The 10,059-nt window shown below is 37.2% G+C and overlaps 1 pseudogene; it reads right to left on the bottom strand.

Annotated features, from left to right (window-relative positions):
- The window catches only part of LOC132524366 (acireductone dioxygenase-like), a 34,988-nt pseudogene extending 28,089 nt beyond the window's left edge, over positions 1-6,899 (bottom strand).
- Between the last annotated feature and the right edge of the window lie 3,160 nt (positions 6,900-10,059).

Genomic DNA, 10,059 nt, shown 5'->3' on the forward strand with positions numbered 1-10,059 from the left:
GCAGCATTATTTACCTTTATAGTAAAGATATGTTTCTCAGTAGTCCAAGAGACATAAAATTGCAGGCTTCAGCTCTGTTGCAGGTGGGAGGACTGTGGGAAATCTCTGTGTCTCCTTAGTGTTGGATGAGGTGACCCGTAGTGGATTGGCCTGAAGGGACTAAAGTTGGCATCTGTATGTTTCTTTTTTCCTTTATTTTGCCTTGATCTTCAGTCTAAAGCAACCAGACTCTGTCAAAAGATTCTGGGCCATCTCCCTCTGTAAATAAAATTGACTAAATAAAAATTTCATCTTAAATGTTACTCTTTCCCAACCTAATTATCTTTTCGGTCTTGCTCCTTCAATCATTTTGCCAATTTGATGCAACAGGCTGTATTTTTGTAGTTGTTTTAGTTTGTTTACATAATGGCAGCTCTTAGGTATGGGATTCAAAGTCCCACCATCCCCTTAACTAGTTCCTACATCACACACCCTCGAGTATGCGTCTTTTTCTATTCACACATAACATGTTCTCTCCCATCTGGGTGATCCCTTGAATAGAGGGCTTCCAAATGACTCCTACTCAAGTAGATAGATCACTGTCTATATATGCTTCTCTCTAAGAGTATCTATACTATCCTCATCCATTATTTGGGTCCCCTTGCACATCTCAAAATTCTAGGCATCCATTAGATAGATTAACTTTGCAAATAACTGGCAATGGCTCTGGTAGGAGCCTAACTATAGAAAGATGTAAAAAGTGGTGAACTTTTAGGCCATTATTTAGGGATCCGTGAAGAAGAGTCTAATGAAATTAGTTTCAATCAGAAACAAGTATAGCTGAAAGGCACACTGCAGGATACCACCAATGGGGGTGGGCAGTTCCCAAACACATCATCATTATGGGATCGCTTGCAGCGTTTCATAATGAGTCCTTTGCTTTTACCTTAATGAAAACAAGTCATGTAGATAATGTTGTTAATGATCTCTTTCCCCAAAAAACAAATTTAAATCTATTCCCAAAATACGACTATTCATAACTTAAAAATAAGATCAGAAAAGTAGGAATAATAAAATGGAGGGCTAACAGATACTACAAACAGTGATAAATTATGACTAATATATATTATGTATTATAAATAATATGCATAATATATAAAACACATGTTAAGAATTTTACCTCTACATTGAGGGAACCAGGAAAATTTTACAACAGATTCAAAGGAGAAGTACAAGTGGGACAGAGGGAGAGAAGATGAATGAATAGGAATGTGACAGAGAGTAAAGGAAACGTATTTATAGGTAGACTCAAAACTGAATTTTTCAGGGAGGAGCAGAGGATTTGGAGGAGACCCAAACCCTGGATGGGGAGTTAACAGAACTTCTAAAGAACAGAATTGATTTGTGCATCCATAAGCAAGAATTATTTTGCATTACTGTCAGTTATCTAAAACTTACAAAATTATTAAATAGCTCAAAGGTAATGAAGAGCAACCTGAAAATGTGTGCTTTAAATGATGCATAATTATCCATTGGAGACACCTAGTAATGTTTTCAGTTTATTCCAAACTTCTTTGCAGAAATAAGAATATTATAATTTAATAAACACATTTGAGAGAGCAAAGACTTTTACAGCTCTAACTGAACTACACTGAATGATGTCCCTGCTAATTGCTTAACAATGCACTGATTATATTGGAACTAGCTTCAGCTTGCTCATTTTGAACAAAGGCTGTTCAGCAAACTGCTTGGAAACATCATCCACCCTCAACCCTGCTTAAAGAGACTATAGCAAACAGTGCATGACAATATTTTAAATACAACCAGGTGAATACATATGTAAATGTATAAAGTTATTATGCCTCAGAAAGCAGGTGAAGGCATATAAAATACATTGTTTTCCTTATTTTTGTTTTAAGGAGTGGGAACACACGCTCATAGCACAAAGCAAGGCACCTCAGAGGCTCACCTGCAGTTACACGTAAAGCTGAGGAGCTGGGATGTGGGACCTTCAGGGGATGCTCCCTAGACAGCCTTTCCAGACTCGCTGGGGCCCAGTCAGAAAACACACTTCTCACTTCTCCCTGCCTCCACACTGCAAATCTCTGCCACAAACCCCCATCATTAGCGTTGGAAAGGCATTGTCACCCTGTTACCATAATTTTTAACAGAATGAGTGAAGCTTGAGAATCATGGTGCAAGAAAACATTCCATTAAAACCAGAAACAGACATAAAAAAATCCATTATCATCATTATCATCTCACAACACTTTTAAGATGTTAAAGCAATGCAAGCAGCAAGAATAAAAAATTGTCCAAACTCATTAATAAACCAAATATTTAAATCAAAGTATGATGTCATCATTTGTCTATCAAGTTAGCAGAGATTCTTGTTTGTTTATATGTATATATTTTAGATTATTTTAATGAAACTATATCGTATTTCTAAAGTGGTAATTTTCAGACATAGTTAGGGAATTATGTTATTCTGCTCTGCTTGTGTGAATTATTTTCTTCTTAAAAATGTATCTTGCCATCTATCTCTTCATTTCACTTTCAGGAATATTGAAGGATATTTAATCAGTGATAAAATATTAATATATAAGAATATCCATTACAAAATCATTTATAGCAGTTAAAAACCAGAAACTATCACATGTCCCAGAATATTTCATTAGATGAAAAAGCCAATAAAAATTGTGATTAAAAAATATTTAAAAATGGGGCTTCCCTGGTGGTTGAGAGTGGTTGAGAGTCCGCCTGCCGATGCAGGGGACACAGGTTCATGCCCCGGTCCGGGAAGATCCCACATGCCGCGGAGAGGCTGGGCCCGTGAGCCATGGCCACTGGGCCTGCACGTCCGGAGCCTGTGCTCAGCAAAAGGAGAGACCACAACAGTGAGAGGCCCGCATACTGCAAAAAAAAAAAAAAAAAATTAAAATTATGGGAAATGTTCATGATACTGTGTTAAAGAAAAAAAAAATCAGCTTCACAGTATGATTCCAAAAATGCATTACTGAGGAGAAGTTGAGGCCGACAGTTCCCTAAACCCACTCCCCACGTGGACTAGAGTTGGACTCTCCACAAGAGGTGAGCTGTCCAGAGTTTCCTGAGGACCAGGTGGCTTGCAGGTCAGCTCTAGAGAGACACCTGCTTTGTTGATGCAGGCGGAGGAGGCTGGTGCTGGCCTCCTGACCTGCCGTTCTGCAGCCCTTCCCACGGTTACACACGTCTTTTGAGTCCCTTTATTAAACCCTTGGTTCCTGGTACACATAAGGAGGCCTCTATTGTACTGTTCAAGCTCTGACTTATAATATCAGGATTGCAAAGGTAATGATACTTAAGTTTGGGCATTCAAGAAAAAATGCTTCTTTTGCATTCTCAAGACACCCAGTCATTTATTACAAATAACCCTGAGGAATTTCAGGGCATATTTAGACTTTTCTGGGCATAGTTCTTCAGCATTGACTGAATTTAATTCAGAATTTCTCCTAATTAAAACATTCTGTCCATTCTAATTTCAACAACCTCCTAAACGGGATGTTTTGGATGATCTTGTCCATTTACAGCAATTCTCTATCCTTTATATTTTATTCCCTTTCTTTTCCTCATGATAGATAAATATGTGCAGGACAGAGACACTCTTTGTCCTCATGGGAAAGCAGGAACAAAGGGATCTCCGCTGTCTTTGTTACTAGCATTGATTGGTCATTTTGGTGAGATGCTCTGTTGGTGAGTGTATGGGGAAAAAGCCACTTTCCTACAGTGTTGGAGACAGTTTGTTGAAAACTTTTTGCAGGTAATTTGGTAATACCTTTAAATTATAAATGCATATGTCCTTTGTCTCATCAATTACACTTCCAGAATTTTATCCTACAGTTATACAGTATTGGCAAATGGCATATGAACAAAAATATCCCATTCATCATTTTTTTAATAAAAGAAATATTTTAGAAACCATATAAAAGCATATCATAAAAAAAGAAAAGTGCATGCTTAAAGTAACTCTGGGAGAGATAATAAGTAACATACAATGCTGGTTGCATCTGGGGAGGGGCATTGCAAGATGGGGTACAGAGTCAGGAAGGAGAATTTTAGTGTAAGACCTTTCTATCTTTTGAATTTTGAACTATAGAAATTTATTTCCCTGCCAAAATAAATTAATTAAAATTTATAAAGTTAAAAATAAAATTTCTCCTCAGTGTTTCCCCCATAGAAGGGTCTTGTCACAAGAAAACAAAAGGAAGAAAATTGATTCCTGACCCCCCTCTTTCATGTTTCTTTAAACAATCTTTCAGGATAAAAGACACTGGAATTTCCGTATTGGCCAGCAGCTGTCTTTTAGGAAGCTGGCTGATCTAGTTCAGGCTTTGGAATGCTTTTTCTGTAAAGGGCCAGAAAGCAAATATTTTAGGCTTTAAGGGCTATGAGTTTCCTTTCACAACGACTCAAGCTGGGCCACTGCAGCATTAAAGCTGCAAGGGGCGAGGGGTAAGGTTGTAGCTGTGTCCCAGGGACTGTTTTACTTATTGTTTCCTTACAAAAGTCACCAGGCCAGATTTCACCCACAGGATTGCACTTGTTGACTGAAAAAAGTGTACAACCTGAAAGCTGAGAATTATGTTTTATTTGGTGAACAAAACTGAGGACTTGAGGCCGGGACGCAGCCTCTCAGATTGCTCTGAGGGACTGCTCTGAAGAGGTAAGGGGGAACCAGGATATTTAAAGAGTTTTTGCAACAAAGACCAGGTAGTTGGAGCTTCAAAAGATTACTATTAATTAAAAAAAAAAAAAGATATCTCTAGTTAATGAATTTAGCACCTTTCTACATATAGGAAGATGCAGGAGTCTGGGCTCATTGAAATCATTCCTTTGATCTGCATCTTAATTCTCTAGGTCTAGTATCCTATGTTTCTCCATCCTGAATGCCCTCAGGGTGTACACTGCAGGGGCTGAGGGCTTGATGGATGTAACATCATTCGTTTATTGATATGGCAGGTGATATTTTTCCTTCACACACTCCAGTTACTATTCTTGGCTGTTAATCTGTGAAATGGGAAAAGAAAGGAATTTAGGAAGGTTTCTATATCAACAGTCTAGTTTTTAGCATTATTACCTTATGTAAATTTATAATTTGAATGTTAGAAGCTAAATATTAACTCTTTCTATTTGAATTCATACATCAATAATTCTAAACTTTCCTGAAGGAAATGGATGCTTCTAGCCAAACAAGGGGAAATAAATAAGGAAAAGCAAAACAGAACAGCTCTTTTATCCATTTTGAACTGTAATCTCTCTTTTTTACTTAAGAGTTTTATTAATATAATTTACATACCATAAATTCACTCATTTTAAGTGTACAAATCACTTAAGTTTAGTACATTTATGTAAAATCAATTGTAGAACATTTTCATCATCTCAAAAAACCCTGGTACACATTGGCAACTACTTCCTATAGACAATCCTATCCCAGGCAACCACTACTCTACTTCTGTCTCTGTAGTTTTTTTGTTTTGTTTTGTTTATTGGAGTAAAATTGCTTTACAATGGTGTGTTAGTTTCTGCTGTATAACAAAGTGAATCAGCTATACATATACATATAATATATATGTATAGGGTGGGTCTCCCTCCCACCATCCCTATCCCACCCCTCTAGGTGGTTACAAAGCACGGAGCTGATCTCCCTGTGCTATGCAGCTGCTTCCCACCAGCTCTCTGTTTTTTTTGTTTGTTTGTTTTGTTTTTGTTTTTGCAGTACGTGGGCCTCTCACTGTTGTGGCCTCTCCCGTTGCGGAGCACAGGCTCCAGACGTGCAGGCTCAGTGGCCATGGCTCACGGGCCCAGCCGCTCCGCGGCATGTGGGATCTTCCCGGACCGGGGCATGAACCCATGTCCTCTGCATTGGCAGGTGGACTGTCAGCCACTGCGCCACCAGGGAAGCCTTGATCCTATTTTTTAAAACTATACCTTAACCTCAAACTTTAAACTGTGAAAAGCCTTTTATAATATCTTTCTCCTCTAAGACATTTTTAACTCACTGTAACTTTAAAAAATGCTGTCTTCCCTAACGAAACATGTTGCAAAACTGCTTAGGTCATGAGAAGTAAGGAAAGACTAAGAGATTGTCCCAGGTAGGGGGCTTCTAAGGAGAGATGATTTAATGCAACAAGGTACATTGGACTGGATCCTGAAAGAGAAAAGACATTGATGGAAATGCTGATGAAATCCAAATAAAGTCTGAGCTACGTTTTCAATAGTATACCAATGTTACTTTCTTAATTTTGACCGATATACCATGGTTCTGGAAGATGTTAACATTAAGGGTAGGTGCTGAGTAAAGGTAAGTGGAAACTCTTCTATAAATCTAAAATTATTTCAAAATAAAACGTTAAATAATTTGGGGGTTACCATTTTTGCTTCAAAGTTATGGGCCTCCACCACAGGCCAAATTATAGGGCTGGAAACTGAGCAAGCCACACTGGGCTAAGAAAGACACAGTGGGCAACCACCCAGAGGCCTGGGTCAGGAAAGTGAAATGAGCACCAGAGTCTACTCGGGAAGCAGAATTATTGTTATGAGAGGTCACCAACCAGGAGGCAAAACTAGGGACCTCTAGCAGGAGTACATTTGGGAGAATCTGGACTCAAAGCCTCAAGAACAACTGTCAGACCTGACATAAGAAATAGGACTTAAGAGCAGACTATTTGGAGCAATATCCCTGGGTAAGGTTTGTTTACATCAGTGTCCCTGGAGGAGGAGTGAAGTTCTGATTCTTGAGGACACATGGACCCACCTTAAAGGCACAGCTACCTGCATTTCCCCACCGTGCATTCTTTCCTTATTCCTTTACTGCACCGTAAGTCCCCTACACATGAACCTTCAAGCTGAGAACCTTCAAAGATGCAAACGTGCATTCGCATGTCCGATCACGTAAGTTATTTCAAGTGTCTGGCGTACATTGTCACATGTGTGCATCCTCTACAAGTGGTTGTGCTTTTGTGTACTTTACTGTACGGTACTGTATAGAGTACAGTAGCACAGTGTCTTTATTTCAAGCCCAGAATGTCTGGAAGCAAGTATGAAAAAGCAGCGGTGATGTAGCTGGTACTGCTAAGAAGTGCCAAGCGATAACTACGGAAATAAAAGTGAAAATAATTGAGAGAGTGGAGTGAGGGGAAAGGATGACAGACCTCGCTCAATTCTTATAACCTTGAACTCCTTGCTGTGCAACACGAGGAGGTTACTAATGAAGACCTGATGGAATTGGAGGCCCAGAGGAAGGATGAAGAGAGACAAGAGGAAGAAGTCACTGAAGAACTGAAGAGATTCACGATGAAGGAAACGGCAAGGGATTTTCTTTATCTGAGGAGACACTGTTAGTTTTTGAGGCACAGGACCTGAATGTGGAATGGAACACGGAGGTGGCAGCAGCCATTCAGAAGGCAATCCAGTGCTACTGCGTCATCTATGATGAGAAAAAAAGAGCTACTACCCAGACATCACTGGATCATCTCTTCAAGAGGGTAGATAGAATTGAATCCAGCAAGGAACCAGAACCTGTGCCATCCACGTCAGGCATGAGTGACATTGCAGCTGGCCCTCCACCTCCTGTTGCTGACGACCCTTCAGCTCTACCATCTCCCACCTCCTCTCCCTCCTCCAGTCAGTAACTCTTCTTGCCTGTTCACTCGATGCCAGCCCCTGGATGCCAGCTGTTGTACTGTACTTTTCAAGGTAGAGTACTGTAAGACTAAAAATGTTTTCTTTATTTTTTGTGTTTGTTTTTTTATGTATTATTTGTGTGAAAAGTATTATAAACCTATTACAATATAGTACTATATAGCCGATTGTGTTAGTTGGGTACCTAGGCTAACTTTGTTGGACTTACTAATAAATTGGACTTACAAACGCACTCTTGGAGCAAGACTCATTTGTTTATAGGGAACTTACTGTATATTTTATAATTAGACCATCTGATGCATATCTCTGTTTCAAGGACACTTAAGGTTGATCCTGTATGAATTTAGAGAAGACAAAATGCAAAGAGCAATGAACTTTACTGTTGAGCTATCTGGGGCTGATCCTGTTAGGCTGGACCCCTCTCCATGTTCACTCATATTTATCAACTAATGTTAGTACAGTGTTACCGCCGAGAACATGTGGATAAGGAGAGACAGAAATTCAAGGGAAGCACGGCAATACTCTATAAAAAAGATTACTGAATTAAATTAAATTGCACCTTCCAAAATAATGCATTCCAAACATTTTACTATATTGCTCTACATATTCTTTTTGAAAGTTTAATTAAAATGTTTAATTTATTATAGCATAAGATAGTGAGCCAGTGATGTGAGCTATTATCATAATTATTATTTTCCAAAATCAAGAAATGTTGAGGGTTATAATTGCTTAAGTAATTTTTATTACTTTTGCTATTCATATAATAATTTTGCAATCTCTTAGAGAAATGTCATGTATTTAGCTAGGAACATCACCTTTTAAGTTCATGTGAAAGAAGTCATTTTTGATATGAAAAATTATTGCAGTTTTCTAAAGTATAATAATTCTATTTTTTAGAACTTCTATTTTTCTAGAAATTTGCAAAGGAGAGATATAAAAGTTTGCCTCCGAAAAGACTTTTCTCCTTTCTGAAAAAAATACAGCCACAAAACTGTGCCTGTTTATGACATAACTAATATTAAGATTTGCTATATAGTCTCTGGTGGAATGACAGAGTTTGCTAATAAAAACATACAAGACATCATTAGCCTATCGCTTGAGTTACAAAACTAAAAAAAATAACCAAGTAAACCAATTCTGAGTTAATACCATAATCGAAAAGTAAGGTGAGATTTTTGTTCTGTTTTTGCTTATTTCAATGCAATTATTTCCAAACATTAAATATTTGAGCAATATTTGGTCCTAGCAAACATGTAAAATCCAATAAAATTTCAAAATAAAATTTAAAATTTGAATGTTAAATTTTCTTTAAGAAATATTGTTATTCATTCTTTGTTCATAGCTATAAATAATCCCTGGAGCCTTACTCTGACTGTATTGACTTTTTTAAGTATTTTTTTCCTGATCACAAGATATATTATTTCTTTTTATATTCTTCCTCAATGAGCTAATTTAATTCTATGTCTTGGACTATCCATTTGTCCCCTGATGATTCTGAAATTTCTTATTACTCTGACGTGTTACCTGACTTTCAGTCTATATTCATATCTAGAGTATGTGTATATGTATGTACATATTGCTATGTATAATGTGCATACATATATCAGGAACGCACTATATTTGCATACATTTGCATATACATATAATTCAAAAGCATGCTATATATATGTATACACATTTATATGCATATAATTATCACAATCTATTGACACATGTACATATAAGAATATAGGTACATAACTAGTACTCAATTCTCCTTTGCTACAGGCTGTCTTTAGTATTCCAATACACTTACACTTCTATTAATTTAACTGCATTTTTATCATAATTTCAGTTGAATATGTTACCAATCAATCTATGACAAACTTTACGATTATGTAATTCATCTAATCATTTCATAGAAGAATGAAATATAAGGGAAGAAAGAGAGCTAATAATTTGGAAAAACTTAAGTAGAGAATTGTCCAAAATAATTCGTCCACATTAGGAGTGAGCAAATCATCTATAAAACACTGGGAAGCATCTACAAATAATGTACACTCATATTGTTTTGCAAATACCTAAATACTGGCTACACTTTAAAGAAATAAAGACAGGAAATAAAAGATGTTGTACTGTGGGTATGGATTAGTCAGAACTCCAATTACCAGGCTCTCATGCAAAGAAAAACCTGGATCTCTTGTTAAAAATTTGGCAAATAAATATACATATACATTAAAAGTTTAAACAATATGTTACTTTTGTGCTGCCTCTTTTTAAGCAGTTCTTGGCTTAACGAACCAAAACAGTTAGAACAACAGATAGGAGAATTGTGTATACATGTGTGTGTATGTGTGTATGTATGTACACACATACACACACAAGTATACAATCATATTTATACAAACACATAAACATACA

This window comes from Lagenorhynchus albirostris, chromosome 8 (genome assembly GCF_949774975.1).
Source record: "Lagenorhynchus albirostris chromosome 8, mLagAlb1.1, whole genome shotgun sequence".
NCBI lineage: Eukaryota > Metazoa > Chordata > Mammalia > Artiodactyla > Delphinidae > Lagenorhynchus > Lagenorhynchus albirostris.